Consider the following 13596-nt stretch of genomic DNA (forward strand, 5'->3'; position numbering starts at 1 on the left):
AGCTTGGGCCTGGCATAACCAGTTTACAGCTTTTAGATTGTTCCACTATGCACCTGTAGAGGTAACTATGGCTAGAGCGAGGAAAAGCAGCAGCGTTACAAATGACATAGATCTGCATGCCTATCCAGTTTACCAGGATGTGTCAGTATGCCCTGAATTCACAATTAAAATAATTATTACCACATCAGCTGTAATTTTGACCCATCAACGGCATGGTTGGAGCACCAGACAACCACCCATATAGAAATCAAGGAAGGGGGAAGTGGCTATCAAGTGTAAAGACTGTACCCATATCTAACTGTAGCTTCTCATTGTTTGAGAGCACGCTACCCACTTGAAAAAGGAAACGTAAAATATGCAGACTGCAAGTTGCTCTCAGATGTTGTTCGGAAGCAGTGACAGCTTTACTACCGGCGTTTCTGAGCTCAGAGGTAGTCTGAAAGCTCGGAGCAATTACACTTTTGTTTTGTATGTCAAACGGAGAGTGGAAACTATTGTATACGATCAGTAACGTCTTTTTCAGAGTGATTCTCGTATCGAAAGCTTTCAGAGTTCAATAGAAGCCAGGAGAAAATACAAAAGGTAGGACTGTTATTTTTTCCTAGTTCATTAATTATCTTTGATTTCTTTTTTATATTAGAAATTTAAATTGTATCCTTTTAACGGTATAACCTGGCTTTTATGCAGTATATTCCACTCATGGCAATAAGAGGACTGCATGAAAAAAATGTTTTCAGAATGGAAGCTAAAATGGAAAGTTAATAAAAAAGACTTGGAGGTGAATGGCTAAAACTCATGGAGGGGATACAAATCAAATGGAGGATTTGTTTTAGTATTCAAGAAATTAAGACAAAGATAATCCTGCTACATAATAGCAGGAATCTAAGTGTTTTCTCTTCATGTGAAGGATTCATTTCTACAGATGTACGTAAAATGACTTGTATATCCTTGGTGTAGAATAATATAATTTTATCTGTAAATTTCCAACCATTTACAACTGCTATTCTGCGAACAATAAAGGAGAAACTACATTAAAATGAAGACTAACACTGTAGGGATATCTTTATTTTCACCTTTGTAAGTTTCAAGATTTCTAGAATTTTGTTAGTGTGTCAAACAGCACATTTGATTATTTTTTTAGACAGAAAGTATAGATTGCTCTATATTAATAAAGCATCTCAAGTGGCTATTAGACGCATCTATTTATCATACCTAAATATATATAGGTGTATTTATCTAATGACCTTTTATTACTTCATCTTGTACAAGACAATGCTGACTTTAGTACTTTAGCTTCCTACTGATTATGTTTTACTTAATTTGGAGAACTGGTAAGATAGAAATCTCTTTCCATTTCCACTTTACCTATTATTGCCAGAAAAATGATATTTTTGCTGCCTCTGTCCCTGGAGATATTCCCGTAGGTGATCAGATGCCATCATCATGAGCAACGTATGAAAATGTCGAGAGACTGATTTGTTACAGTGATGTCTGTGACCACATTGTGGTATCTTTAAGCACATGGCAGCAGGCACAATAGAAAGTACAAACTGAATAGTTTAACAAGAAAGCATGTTGCTTCACTGCTAACAGTAATTCATCTTTAACATCAACTTCTTCAAATGTTACAATGATAGCAAGATATGCTGCTTTGAGTATACATAACTCATTTATTATTTGTTCTTTTAATTCATGGTAAATGTAAATAAGGGAGGGGGAAACATTATAGCTCTTTGCATTTTAATTCTTTGTTAAAGCACCACTGACTGAATTAAACTGAGATAGACGATAGACATGGACTCTCAATATCCCCAAATATATACTTAGAATTTATTAAAACTGAAATTCCACCCCCCGCTATCACTCCACTGACTCAGACTCTTGAACGTGCAGTTGCTCAGGATCTGTTTGAACATATAGGGAAAACATCAATGCCGCAATTTTAAAAAAAGCTGCAGTACTCTTTAGTGCAGCAACCATTCTGCATTCAAGTATCAAGCATAACAGTAAAAACTGCTGTATGAATCTGCATGAATACGCTATTATGCCATTCTTCTTTGTGAGTACTGGACATAGCTAGGCTGCTGAGAGTATTCCAGTTATTGCATCCTCCCCCCCGCAATGTTTCTCTTCTAAAGCTTGGAATTAGTTTTATTGCAGTGCAAGTTTTGCCTGAGTGAAGACTTCAGGCTTAACCTTACAGAGCCAGATTCATATTAGTAAACTGGGTATCCATATGGGACAAAGCTGGGATTTATTCAGGGATCCAAAATAACCCTGTTCTAGCAGCCAAAAAATGACCCATACTTAACAGGCTCCTTGATTCATTCCACACTAACATTTCAAACTACAGAGATCCCAAAGTGCCTATCTGTGTATGTAGAGCAGTGACCTTGTTCAGTTATCAGATGCCTAAACTCCGTTGCAATCCGAAAGGGTAACAGGGCAGTACCCAATACCCTGGTACAACCTGGTGATCAGTTAGGCATATGCTTTGAGCACAAATAAATAGAACTGAGTTCAGTACAAAAAAATGCAGCAATTATGGCCATTTTCACTCAGAAATGAATGTGGTGGTGATTGTGCTCCTGCCAGCCATCTTTTGTTTAATAGCCTTCGGGTTACATCACACACTGTCAGACTATGGGGATTCATCCTTCACTTCTCACACAACCAAGCAGAGTGCCCTAACTACAATGCTTCTTTCGTATGGCACCAGATATCAACTTCCAAATCCATCAGCCACTGTCTGGTATTACTCAGTGTGTAGACTGAACAGAAAGGACTGCAGGAATCATGCGGTCAAAAGATGAGCAAGTGAGAATCAGTAGGAATCTGGAGCCCAGAGAGGAAGAAATCCTGATCTGAGCCATACTCCCAGGGTTATTCCTGTTTTTCATCCAAAGACCACCTCATGTAAAATGCATTCACAACCATCTTTGCAGCAGGAACTAAAACCCAGCCCCCACTTTGCAGATGAGTGCCCTAATAACAAGATGACTGTTAGGCTGCCTCTGGCTTGATCTCCTCCTGGCCCCATCACTGTTGCATTCATTTCTGCCCAGTGGCCCAACTTGAACAGGAGGGACTGAGTGTGCTCCCACACAGACTCTTCTACAGCATGGTAGTCAGGGTACTCTGCTGGAAGGGGAAGATGTGGTTCTGAATCCCCTTCAGGCTAAAAACCCAGGTCTCCCAACTTCAAGATGAGCAGACTGACATCTAGGATATATACAAATGATAGATTACTTCCACCTTGGATCACAGTAGTGGCTAGCTTGGAGTTAGGAACCTTCTTGCTGTCATGATGAAACTGGTATATATGCTCCTATGCCGCTATAAATGTAACAAAGTTACTGCAACTTAAACATTTCATTAAGGCAGAAGGCAGGGCAGGCTGGCACCTTAAAGTCTTACAGAGAGGCATGAGGCTTCATAGGCTACAGCCTACTTCATCAAATGTTTCATTCAGGATTGAAGGTACGGCAGTTTAGCTCACTTGTATTGCTATAGGATCATGTAAATGTACATCCTAACAGCTGATGAATGCCCCTTGTAAAGAGGTTAAAGTTACATTTGACAATAGTTTAAGGGGGTTGTGGTTGATGGAGTTGAGTTATTCTGGATTAGGATTTGGTGTTTAGTTTGCCAGTCTGCATCTGGCCCCAGGTACCTAATTTAAAGGAGCTCTGATGCTGCAATAGGAGGCACTTAAGGGGACTGTTTAGAGCTTGCTGAGGCTTTGTTCTGGGATATCACAAGCTAGAACTGTGTGAGCATCCCCACAATCTCTACTAGCACATGGCACCCTCTAGTAATTCAGTTATGAGGGGTGTGTTTCTCTTGGACCGAGATTGCCATATATGCTGAAGTCAAGCAGGTTGAGAAATTACTGCAAAATGAGGACAAATCACCATCACTACCAATGACACTTAGGTATCCTGTGCCTAGTCCAAGTAGGCAGGTGTAATTCACATGGGTAGGATGGCTGATAGGGGCAGAGAATTCTTCCCTCTGGACTCTGAGCAGATGCAGAGTTGCTTTGTGGAGGTTTCTGCAGTCTAATGCAGAGAGGAGTGCAAAGCCTGGAGTAGTCTCTAGGGGAGTTCCATTGAAGATCCATTAAGCCCCCACTCCTACGTACTCCTACACAGAGTACTCCTCGATACTGAACTGCAGAGACCCTGGCCTAGGCATCCCACTTTTCACTCACTAACAGTGCTTCGCAGCTGTGATGGTAGTGAGGGTATCCCTGGTCCTCACACTGAAGTGAAATTGGTCAAATCATATTTGTAGAGTTGAGTTACTTACACAACACATTTTTTAAAAATAGTTATTTAAAAAAATTAATTTTCCCATTAGCCATCAGTAAAGAATTCCAATGATATATTTTTGGTGTTCCTATTAATCCACATTGCTTTCCTAACATAGTTAGTGCACTGTGTATAATCTTACACACACCTCTATATGTGTATATGTATATATAGTGTATAGATCTATATATAATTTTACATATACATACATATGTACATACAGATATGTAAGATTATACATAGATCTATACTATATATATTTACACACACACACATATATACACACATATAAATACAAATTTAATAAGTCAAGCAACATTTTCAAATATAAAGCTGAAAAATATATCATAAAACTGAAATGTGTTGAAAACATCAAAACCAAAATGTTAACTGTTTAAATTTTGTTTCTGGTTTATTTTAGGGTCAAAAGAATTTGATGAATTTGACCCAAGTTCTCAAATTGTTTCAGTTGACCTGAATGCGCTTTTTTTAGCCATAAAATTATTCTACCGTTTTTCCCAGTTCTAGACAAAAGCAGCACAACCCCCTCCACAGTTCAATTTCACCACATCCCCCAAAGCTGGATGAGAACTACCATTCAATCCTGACACATTGAGAAGAGTGTCAAATATGGAAAAATGTCAAATACAGATTCATCGATTCCTGTCAGCATCTAGAAATCTCTCTTCTAAGTGCTGCCCCAGCTCAGTGTTGCTTGGTTTGAGGGCACTGACAGTATTATAGTATCAGGAGGCATGGCTAATTTCCATGAGACAAAGGTGAACTTTGCATCTTTTGTCCAACATTTTTAGCCAACATTTTTTCTCCCAACTTTTCTATGGCTTTTGCACAGCATCCACTCATTCTGTATTACATCTGTGTATGCCAGCTTGCCACAGGAGGGAGGGGCAACATGCAGCCTACCACAGCATGCTTTTTGAAGCTTATTGGATGTGTACGTTCAGAATGTGCTGTGGCACCCATTTCCATTTACTTGGCAACTAAAATGTAGATCCTCCCTTCACTCATCAAACTGACATGCCTCTGTGAGCAAAAAGTGAGGATGAATGACAGGTTGGGGCCAAGTATAAAGTATGGAAGAATTAAGATACTGCTCAGTTGGGAAATCCATAAAGATATTGATGGAAGAATGAGTAAATTTAAGTTTCTGTATGTGTTTATGCCAGCCTACCACAAATCTAACCTGCAAGTCATGACTACTCCCCCAGCATGCCCTCCAAGATGGAGATCACTTGCTGTACTGAATTATGTTCCAGATCTACTTCAGAAACATACACACCAGTTGCACAACTTGTTCTACAGCCTACGATGAAACTAAGAAAATAGTGTACCATACCTCCCTTTACGGATATCGAACCCCATCCCTTGAGTTGCTCCAAGTCACATTTGCTTTTGTTTTCTCCTCAAATTTTAATCATATGAATTATTTATTTTACTTTTTCAGTCTTAAGGTCTTGATTATGTTTCAATAAGGACTTGATCCTGTTTCAACGTCTCCCCTCCCTCCAAATGACAGAACTCCCACTAGCTAGTTGCCCACACACCAGCCCCTGAAACAGGCCCTTGTTAAAGGAATAACTAAGTATGTGTATTAAAGAAAAACTGTATATTCACAGATAACAGCAAAGTTGTGAAAATATAAAATGCCAGTTTCTCCTGAAATGTGAAAACCTCATCATTGCCATTGTGGCTATTCATTATAATTGGAATGTGGATTGAGAAAGAAATAGGAGTTGAGATATATAAAATGAACTTTCTTGACATTCCCCACACTGGTTATTTCACTCCAGGTTCACAAATTGGTGTGTATTAAAAAGCAGCCCCATAAATTATTAAGCAAACATCTCTGACTGCTGACACAAATAATTAGCTTATAAGCTAACCATAAAAGCCCCAAACATTCCTGTTTTGTTTCTTCCAGTAAAGTCAAAGTCATCACAGCAAAAGCTAATATAGATTTGGCAACCTGACACACATTTAATGCATATTATGAAACAAAGGCACTGGGTGTATAGATAAAAATTCAGAAAAGGGTTGTGGTGCCCTGAGTTTGAATATAGTATAATATCCTTGATGTGATATAATGACATGAAATATCATCTGTATATTCCAGCAGTAAGACAACACTGGCAACTGGCCTTTCACACACTGTGTCAGTAGTTTTAAATTAAAGTTTTAAATAAAATTAAATGCAACTACAGTGGTTTTAAATTAAAGCAAAATTTGTAAAGTGTTGATATGACACCTGGCAAGAGCCTGATTGCTGCTCGAGGGTAGCAGCTACTTGAGAGGAAACTCCCCAACTGTTCTGAGGACATATTCAGCCTCTACCCCAACAACAGAGGCTATGAAATAGAGAAAACCACTTTCTGTTGTAAGACTGCTATTCTCAATTGACTTTCTTTTTAAAATAAAATTACAATAATTAACTGCCCAAGATAGTTACCTGTCTGAACTTCTTATTCATACTACAATAAGGCCTAGGTGCCTCCAACAAATGTATGAAGAGGCAATCCTTGAGCAGCTTACCAAAACTATCCACCTCCCCCTAACTTCAGGTCACCACCCATTCTACCTTGGCCTCAGTTCACAGAATCATAGAATAGGAGGGTTGGCAGGGACCTCAGGAGGTCATCTAGTCCAAGCCCTTGCTCAAGGCAGGATCATTGCTGACTAAGCTATTCCTGTCCAGTGTCTGTGTAACCTGCTCCTAAAAACTTCCAGGGATGGAGATTAGTTGTCTTCATAGGAAAGGGAAGCCCCAGAATACTAATTTCTATTTTTTATATTCTATTTTCAGGCTGCAGAAGAGAAGTAGAAAAAGCAGAAGAGCAGTATTGCCCTCAACATTGACCCTACAACTCCCAGCAAAAAGTAAGTCAGCAACAAGCACCCAAATGCTGCCTGGAATATCCTGGTCTCACTCTCTCCATACTTTTTAAAATGCTATTTCAAGTTGATCAACAACATGCTAAGCATGGGGTACAAGAGTTGGGATGAATTTGCTGCTGATATAAAGCAAGATGTTATTTGTGCAACCATAGGATCCATTTTCTTGGGTCAGGATCCATCTGGCATGCTCACTAGCCTGGGCTCTGGGAGCAAATGGGAAGCTGAAGGGGCATTGTGTTTCATGAGATATTTGTAAGGCATAATAATGCCTCTTGCATACTACGTGGTCCAGGTCATGCCTAAAGTCATGGTCTGTCTTGGAGCTGTGTTCTGGTTTCAGTACCTCATCCTGCAGTTTTCTGTCATGTGAAAAGTCATTATGAACTAGATCTCATTATGTTTTCTCCCTCTGAATGGTACCTTAAGTCCATTAAATCCCGAGTAAGAATTTCAGGATTTAAATCAGGACTAACAGTATGAGTTACAGTGGGCCAGATACCACAGTTAACATAAATCAGCAAGTCTCTACAGAAGTCAGGTATTAATTTATGGAAGGTATTGATTTGATTCAGTCTATATAAGAACCCAATTTGTGCACAAAAAAGTGGTGGGTGCATGTTGGGGGTCCAGATTTGATTCTGGACAAACTCAAAAGATCCATTCTGCCATGCTACATAGAGGGAATAGAGATGACCTGCATAATAAAATAACCTCTCTATATTCTAAGACTATGAGCTAATGGGGCACAGTTCAGCCCTTCTTGAGTAGATGGAAAAGTGCCTCCCACATTACAGCCACTATTTAAAACAACTGGAAAAAAATAATAGCATATCAAAGACTTTACTAGTCTTGTTTTATTAGATACAAGAGATAAAGATATGTGCAGTGCCTACAAAAATATAGGCAGCTACTACCAAAACATATTGCTGCTTCAACAGAAACAACAAAACAGAAGAAAAGGAAGTTATGTATAGATTCAGAATGTTATAGTTAGTTGTATACAGTCTTTGCAACAACATAAACTGAAGAGAAACAAGTGCAGAGAATATGAAAAACAAGTTTTCCCCACTTCTGAATCTTATTTGAATACCTTACTGCTTTTAATTGGGTTTCTTTAACTAAAAGTTTATGTATATTTTTAATATTTATAGATGCTGGTGTTTTGAATTTTCCAGGTGCAGTTCATGCAGCTTATATTTTTTACCTTAAGAAAAGTTCATTCTTTAGGGATGATGCATAAGCATCTTGTATCTATGCATATAGTGGTGTCTCACCATAGAAAGGATAATTTTAGAAGCACTCAGCATTTTTGTATTGCTCCAATGCATCCTGGAGCTCCCCAGTACTCAGGGAGTTGAATATCTTGCAACCTCCACTCTGTGAAGATGGTCAGGTGAGCAAGCTGATACTTTAATAGAGTAGAGGCATAATTTAAAGTAATCTCTCCTTTTCCCATCCTTGTAGCATTATAGTACACTTTAAGTGATCCTGCTTAGCTCCACAACAGCTGTACAAGTGCTGGGGTGTTCTTTACTTAATTTTTACATTGTGCATGTTCATGGGGTAGGCAGAATTTAGCTCTTGATGGGTGACGAAAAGACATTATTTAGTACAATAGCCTGGCTCAAGTGTTATTATGTGTTACTAATGGAATTAAAAAGGAAATATAGCAGGAAAGTAAATAGTGAATGAATAATAGTTATGCTTGTGCAATAGGACAGAGAGGGAAAACTAGGCTGTTTTAGTCCAGTACTGAATCAGTGTGTTGAAATAGATGGTGGAGTTTTGTTATTTTGTATTTTATTTGTATGGCCAGAATATATGTGGTTGGCATGTGCTGTACTGTATTGTACTACATCTTCAGCTACACACAACACTTTTGATGTAGATAGGGCCCAATCTAATTTGTCTTATGCACCAAGAGGAAGGTGAATAAGATTTAGCCTTGTGGCTGGATGAATGTTGATGGGCTCTAACTAAGCACCTAAGGAGAGAATTTGTGAAGATTCACCATTGAGAGAAAATTGACTTTGAAACTGCTTTAGGTTCTGGAGCTTCAAAAAATTCGGCTTACACTTAACTTTTCTCACATGAGTAGTCCTACTGAGGTAACAATTTCTGTGAGTAAAATACATGTATGTTCTCAGGACTGGGATCTATTTATCCTGACAGAAATAAGGCACTGGGTTGGATTTTTGAAAACCACTTTAGTATCTCATTTTTAGAGCTTTAAATATAATACTGAATCCATTTCAAGACATTCAAGTTAGCAAGAAGGTGTGCACTGTCAACTAATGCTGTTATGCTCAGGAAAGCAGGCAAAAGGTGTGCTAGTGAAAACACCCAATACAGGAGTCATATTTGTGTTCCTACAATAAGAAGAAAAAGTACCAATCCCAGGATCTCTAACACCTGTTACTAACACAGGATTTCAAAGGAAATTACTTTTGATCCAGGCAGCTGTGTAATGTGGCCGGGTGCCTGCGGCAGTGACAACTTCTGGTTGCGGCTGAGCTGCCAGCACAATGGTGACTGTGATGGGCGGCTGCTGGCAGCAGCCTTTTTTCCACCTCCCCCAACACTATTTTGCACCTGGGGCTGTTGCTTCAGTTGTCCCTCCCTAGTTATACTTCTGGATCCAGATCATCAAGCACATTACAAAATACAGACATAACCCCTGTTAACCACATCCGCCACAATAGCCACCACCAATAGATGTGTCCCACAGTACCAATAAATGAGTGCAATTTTGGACCCTAGAGAACCAGGCAGGCTTCTCCGAGCTGACATCACAAGGGTGTTACCACCAGCACCTTTCTTCTAAGTCCCAGGCACTCTGGTTCTAGCACCTCTGCCAAGGCCTTGTGACACAAGAGAGGTGGTCTTTCAGGCAGCAAGGTCCCAAGAGATTGAGTTACTTGTCATACATACATCATAAGCACAGTTTAGGAATCTTATGCAAACAAGGCACTGGCAATGGGCTATCCTGCTGGTGACCTGCCAAGCCTATTGGGTATTATCTCCCACTTGATTCTTGTGCAGAACCAAATGATTACTCAATAATCAAGGGTTCATTTTATACACAATCTATGTTATATGTTGATCTTTGCTGTAAAGGAAAAAAAAAAGCATTGGAAGTGTTTTCAGAAGGCTACCATTTTCTCTGAACCAACTAGTTATAACAATTATTAAAATCACTGCTTTCTTGAAATTTAATTGTGCCTATATTGTATGACAGCTTGTGTTATTAGGAGAAGCATTTTGAATTTTAAGAAAACATGTTCATAAAGAACAGATCAAGAAAACTACTTTGAAGCAACTTCAATCCTGACTGGCCAGATTACAGTTAGCGTGGGGAATTTGAGCTGCAAATATCACATTTTCAAAATGGTTTCCTTTTTTGGAAACTTACTTTTTTGGTAGAGCGCTGCCCTCCCTCCCCCACTTTGTGTAAGCAAAGATTTGCTTAAGCCTTGTACAGTGAAACTGAAAGCAGTCTTCCCAAGTTGCTATATTTGAATGATAAATGACCTGAAACTTAGAGCACAAAAACTTCCATAAGTTATACGACTACTTTCTTTTGAATTGTTCCCTGTTGCACACTTTGTTCATCTGGAATCATTGAGTACCACTTAGTGCAGAGACTAGAGGGATGCCTGAGAAAGTTTATGAAATTCAAATAACAAATTGTGGATGTTATTCTGGCTCTGGGGGTTTGTTTCTAGGCCACTTTCATTTGAGACTAAAATAAACTCAGTTTTTTAATTTTCTGGAAATTAAAAAGTGTCTACTTATAGGCACTTCAGCCTAAAAAGAAGGTGATCTGTTATCTCCAGTGTGTATGACAAATGGTTGTCAGGACAGGTGTATAAGACAACTAAAGAGACAAAAATATGAAGTTCTGATTTGGTATTAAGTATGTATTTTGTGGTATCAAGTGCTGAATAAATGATCCAGTAAGCCTATATTCACAAACAAATATATTCCCTGCTGTATTTCCAAAATATAAATGGAAAAAAAATTGTGCAAAAAGATAATGCACTAAAATGATTACAAGAAATTTTGATATTAGCATTTAAGAATGAAAAGACCATTTGAAAACATAAAAGACTAGCATGACATCAACTAACTACCATTCCTTTCAAAAGAAAAACTACTTCACTGGTTATTTAAGAATCAGGTGGAAAAAAGTGAATGACTGGTGGAAGAACTATGTTCACACAACACAGAAGACCATTTCCCCCCAAAATGGGCCACTGCAGTGGAAAGAACGAGCTGCAGTACACTGCATGCCAGGAGATCTTGAAGGGTGCTATACCCCATCAACAAGGCTTTCTCCACAAAGGGATGTGCCCATTGACAATACCAAGGTGTAGCAGGCAAGTCATGTGGGGAAACTGGCAGTGAGGGACTTGATTTGTACGGGGACAGCAGAGACTGCACCATGCCCAGAAAGGAGCCAGCGGTGGGTAGTCACAGAGGGCTCTAATCTAATTTCTCCACTCTCCAGATGCTGGAACTGACAACTACTATGGTCCAAGTCACAATTTGAGGCAGTCTACAATTTCAGTGGCTTCTGGTACCTCTCAGATCCTTGAGCCAGCCAGGGCTCAAACAAGGCAAAGCCTTTGACATACCCCCTCCCTGACAAACAAGGAGCTTCAAGGCAGAAACATAGGTTATTACAAATCTCTAGGTAGAGTGTCTTCTCAGGTTCCTCTCAACTGCACACAAGCTCTGCCAAACCAGCTGTCAATGGAGTAGTTGGGGTTGACATGGTCATTTGATGGCAGAGGGTTTGGAAACTCGTTATGCATGGTGATGACGGCAGCTGTAATGCAGGTGGAGGAACAGGGTCTTGCCAGGGAAGTAGAGGAAAACAGTTAAGGACAATGGGGGCCAACCAAGGCATTGAGGCCATGGATATCACAGAGCAGGGCCCCAAGGCCATGCATGCAGCTGAGCAGGACTGAGCCCATGGATGTCACTGAGCAGGGCTACATCTTCCCATATACCTTCTCATCTCCAATGTTCAATGCCAATGCCAATTCCCCCCTCCCCTCTGGGACTCCACTGACTCCAACAGGGCCTTGATCCCTTCCCCCATGAAAATGATTAGCAACAAAAATTATTAGATGGCAGGGAAACATGACTTAGAGAAGGAAAGGCTGAAAGAACTGGGATTATTTAGTCCGGAGAAGAGAGGACTGAGAGGGCATTTTAACAGTTTTCACATACCTAGAGAGCAGTTATACAGAGGGTGGTGAGACTATTTCCTGTGGCTGTCGGGTACAAGTCAAAGAGCAATGGTCTGAAATTGTAGCAAGGGAAATTCAGTTGGACTATTAGGAAAAACTCTCTGTCTCGCTGAAGGTGCTCAGGGTGCAGAATGATTACCTAGAGAGGTTGTGGAATATCCATCGTTAACAGTTTTTAAGAGCAGGTTAGATAGACACTTGCCTATGATGATCCTGCCTGTATTAGATGACCTCCTGAGGAGGTGATTTTGACCACATAACCAAGTTAATTTATAGATATCAGCTGATAGCACCTGACAGTTGTTCACCTTGAAAATGCAACAGAAGACCAAAAGCTATTAAGCAGATAGTGTGAAAGCAGATAGTGTGATATTAAGCAGTGTGAAAGCAACTTGATTACAGCCTAAGATAGAAATCTGAGGGCACAGGACACTATAAGTTAAGAAGTAGCTGTGCAGTGCATGAAGGAAAATGAAATCCTGGACATGCTGGTAAACAGATAGGCTGTGCTGGAAGCACAGGCATGCCTCACAGCTTTGTCTTTAACCCGGGGACCTTAGAATGCTGCATTGCAGCTAATAAAAGCTGGTTTGTTTTGCTAATACTGTCCAGAGTCATTGAAAGCGTCTGCTGGCTGTTCGACTCCAACAAGGGAAAAGAAAACTTCCACAGGGAATATGGGCTCCCTTGGACCCAGTAGGAGGAGCCACAGTAAAAAACAGAGGTGCTGAAGGCTGTGACCTAGTCATAGAGCAGCTGAGCTGCACTAAATGGGTACTCTCCCTGATAAGGCATATAAAGATCAGAGGTGCAGAATTGTTTGTGCAACCATGACAGCTGATGGCAAGCCAGTGAGATGCTGAATGCAACCATAGTGTTTTGCAAGAAGCAACTGCTGTAGTAAACAGGCTCAGTTAAAGGAAACAGTTCTCGTAAAGTGGCTTACGTTCTTCCAAGATGAGATTGGGAGGACAGAGAAAGAAAAAGCTAGCAGATCATAAAACTGTGCAGAGAGAGGGGGTCAACACTTTACCAAGCTATTACTAATTGGCATAATCCATAATGATGATCACACAACCCCTCCCTCCCCCACCCCACCCCACCCCACCCCA

At 40.0% G+C, this 13596-nt stretch overlaps 1 protein-coding gene across 1 annotated transcript in view; it reads left to right on the top strand.

Moving 5' to 3' along the window:
• The first annotated feature begins 325 nt into the window (after window positions 1-325).
• Window positions 326-13596, top strand: part of LOC109300492 (probable G-protein coupled receptor 174) — an 18742-nt gene continuing 5471 nt past the window's right edge. Inside the window, 2 exon segments of the mRNA XM_019521144.1 lie at window positions 326-582; window positions 7135-7208. The gene's annotated coding sequence lies outside the window, so the exon portion shown is untranslated.

Source organism: Gavialis gangeticus, unplaced genomic scaffold (genome assembly GCF_001723915.1).
Source record: "Gavialis gangeticus isolate Ggan-Ray unplaced genomic scaffold, GavGan_comp1, whole genome shotgun sequence".
Taxonomy (NCBI): Eukaryota; Metazoa; Chordata; order Crocodylia; family Gavialidae; genus Gavialis; species Gavialis gangeticus.